The sequence below is a fragment of the Alligator mississippiensis genome, unplaced genomic scaffold (assembly GCF_030867095.1).
Source record: "Alligator mississippiensis isolate rAllMis1 unplaced genomic scaffold, rAllMis1 scaffold_20, whole genome shotgun sequence".
Lineage (NCBI taxonomy): Eukaryota > Metazoa > Chordata > Crocodylia > Alligatoridae > Alligator > Alligator mississippiensis.
The window spans coordinates 511,115-518,614 of record NW_026775405.1 but is presented as its reverse complement, the minus strand read 5'-3'; positions in this window follow the sequence as shown (position 1 = coordinate 518,614).

The window sequence follows — 7,500 nt, the reverse complement described above, 5'->3', positions numbered from 1 at the left end:
ACCGAACATGGGCATTTAGGGTCCTGAAAACCGAGTCCCCCAAAATCTCCGCGAACCTTTCTTGGCAATATTGTAGATGCGGCACCCGGCCCAGCCACCGGGGCCAACCGCCGAAAGTGTCCGCCCTCCTGGAGCGAAGGCCCGGGCAAGGCCCGTTTGAAAAACCTCATACGGACTTCCGGAGCGCGAGCCCGGGCGCCAGGTCGACCCAGGGCCGACCTCCCGGGCCCCAGAGAGGCACGTCTCCGCCGCGGAAGCCGCCTGATGCCCGCGCCGAAGGCCCCCGGGCCCGCCCGGCCTCCGCGCAGGGCACCGGGGAGAAGTAGGAATCGTGGCCGGGCTCCTGGAACTCCTGCCCGGCCTGCCCCGCGGAAGCATGCCGGGTTCTCCCGCCGCGCCGTGCAGGTTCTTCCGCCCCTCGCCGGGGTAGCCGGGCTCCAACCGCTGGGCCCCGCAGCGTGGAAGGGCCCCTGCGAGTCGCCCCCCGGCCTGCACGCCCGCCGTGCAGTCGACCGGGTCGAAGCCGGAATCGCGGCCGGGTTCCTGGAACTCTCGCCCGGCCTGCCCGCCCGGCCCGCCCCCCGGGCCGGGGCTCCAGTCGACTTGGAGCCAAACTCGGTTTTGACCCCCTCCTGCAGCACGGTCCGGCCCCGGAGGTTCCTCCGTCCGACCTCCTGGAACCCAAGATGGGCATCTAGGGTCCCGAAATCCGTGTCCCCGAAAATCTCCGCGAACCTTTCCTGGCAATATTGTAGATGCGGCACCCGGCCCAGCCACCGGGGGCAACCGCCGAAAGTGTCCGCCCTCCTGGAGCGAAGGCCCGGGCAAGGCCCGTTTCAAAAACCTCATACGGACTTCCGGAGCGCGAGCCCCGGCGCCAGGTCGACCCAGGGCCGACCTCCCGGGCCCCAGAGAGGCTCGTCTCCGCCGCGGAAGCCGCCCGCCGCCCGCGGCGAAGGCCCCCGGGCCCGCCCGGCCTCCGGGCAGGGCACCGGGGAGAAGTAGGAATCGTGGCCGGGCTCCTGGAACTCCTGCCCGGCCTGCCCCGCGGAAGCATGCCGGGTTCTCACGCCGCGCCGTGCAGGTTCTTCCGCCCCTCGCCGGGGTAGCCGGGCTCCAACCGCTGGGCCCCGCAGCGTGGAAGGGGCCCTGCGAGTCGCCGCCGGCCTGCACGCCCGCCGTGCAGTCGACCGGGTCGAAGCCGGAATCGCGGCCGGGTTCCTGGAACTCTCGCCCGGCCTGCCCGCCCGGCCCGCCCCCCGGGCCGGGGCGCCAGTCGACATGGAGCCAAACTCGGTTTTGACCCCCTCCTGCAGCACGGTCCGGCCCCGGAGGTTCCTCCGTCCGACCTCCTGGAACCCAAGATGGGCATCCAGGGTCCCGAAATCCGTGTCCCCGAAAATCTCCGCGAACCTTTCCTGGCAATATTGTAGATGCGGCACCCGGCCCAGCCACCGGGGGCAACCGCCGAAAGTGTCCGCCCTCCTGGAGCGAAGGCCCGGGCAAGGCCCGTTTCAAAAACCTCATACGGACTTCCGGAGCCCGAGCCCCGGCGCCAGGTCGACCCAGGGCCGACCTCCCGGGCCCCAGAGAGGCTCGTCTCCGCCGCGGAAGCCGCCCGCCGCCCGCGCCGAAGGCCCCCGGGCCCGCCCGGCCTCCGGGCAGGGCACCGGGGAGAAGTAGGAATCGTGGCCGGGCTCCTGGAACTCCTGCCCGGCCTGCCCCGCGGAAGCATGCCGGGTTCTCCCGCCGCGCCGTGCAGGTTCTTCCGCCCCTCGCCGGGGTAGCCGGGCTCCAACCGCTGGGCCCCGCAGCGTGGAAGGGCCCCTGCGAGTCGCCCCCCGGCCTGCACGCCCGCCGTGCAGTCGACCGGGTCGAAGCCGGAATCGCGGCCGGGTTCCTGGAACTCTCGCCCGGCCTGCCCGCCCGGCCCGCCCCCCGGGCCGGGGCTCCAGTCGACATGGAGCCAAACTCGGTTTTGACCCCCTCCTGCAGCACGGTCCGGCCCCGGAGGTTCCTCCGTCCGACCTCCTGGAACCCAAGATGGGCATCTAGGGTCCCGAAATCCGTGTCCCCGAAAATCTCCGCGAACCTTTCCTGGCAATATTGTAGATGCGGCACCCGGCCCAGCCACCGGGGGCAACCGCCGAAAGTGTCCGCCCTCCTGGAGCGAAGGCCCGGGCAAGGCCCGTTTCAAAAACCTCATACGGACTTCCGGAGCCCGAGCCCCGGCGCCAGGTCGACCCAGGGCCGACCTCCCGGGCCCCAGAGAGGCTCGTCTCCGCCGCGGAAGCCGCCCGCCGCCCGCGCCGAAGGCCCCCGGGCCCGCCCGGCCTCCGGGCAGGGCACCGGGGAGAAGTAGGAATCGTGGCCGGGCTCCTGGAACTCCTGCCCGGCCTGCCACGCGGAAGCATGCCGGGTTCTCCCGCCGCGCCGTGCAGGTTCTTCCGCCCCTCGCCGGGGTAGCCGGGCTCCAACCGCTGGGCCCCGCAGCCTGGAAGGGCCCCTGCGAGTCGCCCCCCGGCCTGCACGCCCGCCGTGCAGTCGACCGGGTCGAAGCCGGAATCGCGGCCGGGTTCCTGGAACTCTCGCCCGGCCTGCCCGCCCGGCCCGCCCCCCGGGCCGGAGCTCCAGTCGACTTGGAGCCAAACTCGGTTTTGACCCCCTCCTGCAGCACGGTCCGGCCCCGGAGGTTCCTCCCTCCGACCTCCTGGAACCCAAGATGGGCATCTAGGGTCCCGAAATCCGTGTCCCCGAAAATCTCCGCGAACCTTTCCTGGCAATATTGTAGATGCGGCACCCGGCCCAGCCGCCGGGGGCAACCGCCGAAAGTGTCCGCCCTCCTGGAACGAAGGCCCGGGCAAGGCCCGTTTGAAAAACCTCATACGGACTTCCGGAGCCCGAGCCCCGGCGCCAGGTCGACCCAGGGCCGACCTCCCGGGCCCCAGAGAGGCTCGTCTCCGCCGCGGAAGCCGCCCGCCGCCCGCGGCGAAGGCCCCCGGGCCCGCCCGGCCTCCGGGCAGGGCACCGGGGAGAAGTAGGAATCGTGGACGGGCTCCTGGAACTCCTGCCCGGCCTGCCACGCGGAAGCATGCCGGGTTCTCCGGCCGCGCCGTGCAGGTTCTTCCGCCCCTCGCCGGGGTAGCCGGGCTCCAACCGCTGGGCCCCGCTGCCTGGAAGGGGCCCTGCGAGTCGCCGCCGGCCTGCACGCCCGCCGTGCAGTCGACCGGGTCGAAGCCGGAATCGCGGCCGGGTTCCTGGAACTCTCGCCCGGCCTGCCCGCCCGGCCCGCCCCCCGGGCCGGAGCGCCAGTCGACATGGAGCCAAACTCGGTTTTGACCCCCTCCTGCAGCACGGTCCGGCCCCGCAGGTTCGCCCGTCCGACCTCCTGGAACCCAAGATGGGCATCTAGGGTCCCGAAATCCGTGTCCCCGAAAATCTCCGCGAACCTTTCCTGGCAATATTGTAGATGCGGCACCCGGCCCAGCCACCGGGGGCAACCGCCGAAAGTGTCCGCCCTCCTGGAGCGAAGGCCCGGGCAAGGCCCGTTTGAAAAACCTCATACGGACTTCCGGAGCGCGAGCCCGGGCGCCAGGTCGACCCAGGGCCAACCTCCCGGGCCCCAGAGAGGCACGTCTCCGCCGCGGAAGCCGCCTGATGCCCGCGCCGAAGGCCCCCGGGCCCGCCCGGCCTCCGGGCAGGGCACCGGGGAGAAGTAGGAATCGTGGCCGGGCTCCTGGAACTCCTGCCCGGCCTGCCCCGCGGAAGCATGCCGGGTTCTCCCGCCGCGCCGTGCAGGTTCTTCCGCCCCTTCGCCGGGGTAGCCGGGCTCCAACCGCTGGGCCCCGCAGCCTGGAAGGGCCCCTGCGAGTCGCCCCCCGGCCTGCACGCCCGCCGTGCAGTCGACCGGGTCGAAGCCGGAATCGCGGCCGGGTTCCTGGAACTCTCGCCCGGCCTGCCCGCCCGGCCCGCCCCCCGGGCCGGAGCTCCAGTCGACATGGAGCCAAACTCGGTTTTGACCCCCTCCTGCAGCACGGTCCGGCCCCGGAGGTTCCTCCGTCCGACCTCCTGGAACCCAAGATGGGCATCTAGGGTCCCGAAATCCGTGTCCCCGAAAATCTCCGCGAACCTTTCCTGGCAATATTGTAGATGCGGCACCCGGCCCAGCCGCCGGGGGCAACCGCCGAAAGTGTCCGCCCTCCTGGAGCGAAGGCCCGGGCAAGGCCCGTTTGAAAAACCTCATACGGACTTCCAGGGCCGGAGCCCCGGCGCCAGGTCGACCGCGGGCCTCCCTCCCGGGGCCCAGCACGGCTCGTCTCCCCCGCGGGAGCAGCCCGCTGCCCGCGCCGAAGGCCCCCGGACCCGCCCGGCCTCCGGGCAGGGCACCGGGGAGAAGTAGGAATCGCGGCCGGGCTCCTGGAACTCTCGCCCGGCCAAGCCGCTCGGCCCGCCCCTGGGCCGGAGCTCCAGTCGACATGGAGCCAAACTCGCGGTTGAACCTCTCCTGCAGCACGGTCCGGCCCCGGAGGTTCCTCCGTCCGACCTCCTGGAACCCAAGATGGGCATCTAGGGTCCCGAAAACCGTGTCCCCGAAAATCTCCGCGGACCTTTCCTGGCAATATTGTAGATGTGGCACCCGGCCCAGCCGCCGGGAGCAACCGCCGAAAGTGTCCGGCCTCCTGGAGCGAAGGCCCGGGCACGGCCCGTTTGAAAATCCTCATACGGACTTCCAGGGCCGGAGCTCGGGAGCCAGGTCGACCCCGGGCCTCCCTCCCGGGCGTTAGGGCGGCTCGTCTCCCCCGCGGGAGCAGCCCGCTGCCCGCGCCGAAGGCCCCCGGACCCGCCCGGCCTCCGGGCAGGGCACCGGGGAGAAGTAGGAATCGCGGCCGGGCTCCTGGAACTCTCGCCCGGCCAGGCCGCCCGGCCCGCCCCCCGGGCCGGAGCTCCAGTCGACATGGAGCCAAACTCGGGGTTGAACCTCTCCTGCAGCACGGTCCGGCCCCGGAGGTTCCTCCGTCCGGCCTCCTGGAACCCAAGATGGGCATCTAGGGTCCCGAAACCCGTGTCCTCGAAAATCTCCGCGAACCTTTCCTGGCAATATTGTAGATGCGGCACCCGGCCCAGCCGCCGGGGGCAACCGCCGAAAGTGTCCGCCCTCCTGGAGCGAAGACCCGGGCAAGGCCCGTTTGAAAAACCTCATACGGACTTCCGGAGCCCGAGCCCCGGCGGCAGGTCGACCCAGGGCCCACCTCCCGGGCCCCAGAGAGGCTCGTCTCCGCCGCGGAAGCCGCCTGCCGCCCGCGCCGAAGGCCCCCGGGCCCGCCCGGCCTCCGGGCAGGGCACCGGGGAGAAGCCGGAATCGCGGCCGGGCTCCTGGAACTCTCGCCGGGCAGGCCGCCCGGCCCGCCCCGGGGCCGGAGCTCCAGTCGACATGGAGCCAAACTCGGTTTTGACCCCCTCCTTCGGAACGGTCCGGCCCCGGAGGTTCCTCCGTCCGAGCTCCTGGAACCCAAGATGGGCATCTAGGGTCCCGAAACCCGTGTCCTCGAAAATCTCCGCGAACCTTTCCTGGCAATATTGTAGATGCGGCACCCGGCCCAGCCGCCGGGGGCAACCGCCGAAAGTGTCCGCCCTCCTGGAGCGAAGGCCCGGGCAAGGCCCGTTTGAAAAACCTCATACGGACTTCCGGAGCCCGAGCCCCGGCGCCAGGTCGACCCAGGGCCAACCTCCCGGGCCCCAGAGAGGCTCGTCTCCCCCGCGGGAGCAGCCCGCCGCCCGCGCCGAAGGCCCCCGGACCTGCCCGGCCTCCGGGCAGGGCACCGGGGAGAAGCCGGAATCGCGGCCGGGCTCCTGGAACTCTCGCCCGGCCCGCCCCTGGGCCGGAGCTCCAGTCGACATGGAGCCAAACCCGGGGTTGAGCCCCTCCTGCAGCACGGTCCGGTCCCGGAGGTACCCCTGCCCGACCTCCTGGAACCCAAGATGGGCAACTAGGGTCCCGAAAACCGTGTCCCCGAAAATCTCCGCGGACCTTTCCTGGCAATATTGTAGATGCGGCACCCGGCCCAGCCACCGGGGGCAACCGCCGAAAGTGTCCGCCCTCCTGGAGCGAAGGCCCGGGCACGGGCCGTTTGAAAAACCTCATCGGGACTTCCAGGGCCGGAGCCCCGGCGCCAGGTCGACCCCGGGCCTCCCTCCCGGGGCCCAGCACGGCTCGTCTCCCCCGCGGGAGCAGCCCGCCGCCCGCGCCGAAGGCCCCCGGACCTGCCCGGCCTCCGGGCAGGGCACCGGGGAGAAGTCGGAATCGCGGCCGGGCTCCTGGAACTCCCGCCCGGCCTGCCCCGCGGAGTCCTGCCCGGGCTCCCGCCGCCTTGGCCCGGGACGACCACCCCTCGGCGGGGTGCCTGGGCTCCGACCCCGGAGGCCCGGGTCCCTGCCGGGGCCCTTGGACCCGCCCCCGGGCTGCCCTTCCACGGAGCCCTTGACCGGGACGAAATCGGAATTGTGGCCGAGCTCCTGGAACTCTCGCCCGGCCTGACCGCCTTCTCCGGCCCTTTTCCGGTTTTCCCCGTTGACCTGGCTCCAAACTCGGGTTTGGCCCCTCAACACGGCAGGGTTCTGCCCCGAAGATCCCTCTGACCGGCTTTCTGGAACCGAACATGGGCATTGAGGGTCCTTAAAAACGTGTTCTCGAAAATCTCCGCGAACGTTTCTTGGCTATATTGTAGATGCGGCACCCGGCCCAGCCACCGGGACGAACCGCCGAAAGTGTCCGCCCTCCTGGATCGAAGGCCCGGGCAAGGCCCGTTTCAAAAACCTCATACGGACTTCCGTGGGGGGGGCGGGCACCAGGTCAACCCCACGTATGCCTATGGGGATTTTCGCTCCCCAGGTCAACCCCATGGATGCCTATGGGGATTTTCGCTCCCCAGGTCAACCCCATGGATGCCTATGGGCTTTTTCGGTCCCCAGCTCCACCCCAAGTATTCCTAGGGGCTTTTCCGCTCCCCAGGTCAACCCCATTTATTCCTATGGGGATTTTCAGTCCCCAGCTCAACCCCAAGTATTCCTAGGGGCTTTTTCGCTCCCCAGCTCCACCCCATGTATTCCTAAGGGCTTTTTCGGTCCCCAGCTCCACCCCAAGTATTCCTAGGGGCTTTTTCGCTCCCCAGCTCCCCCCCATGTATTCCTAGGGGCTTTTCCGCTCCCCAGCTCCCCCCCCATGTATTCCTAAGGGCTTTTTCGCTCCCCAGCTCCCCCCCAAGTATTCCTAGGGGTTTTTTCGCTCCCCAGCTCCACCCCATGTATTCCTAGGGGCTTTTCCGCTCCCCAGCTCCCCCCCATGGATGCCGATGGGCTCTTTCGGTCCCCAGGTCAGCCCCATGTGTTGCTATGGGCTTTTTCGGTCCCCAGGTCAACCCCATGTGTTCCTATGGGCTTTCTCGGTCCCCAGGTCAACCCCATGTATTCCTAGGGGCTTTTTCGCTCCCCAGCTCCACCCCA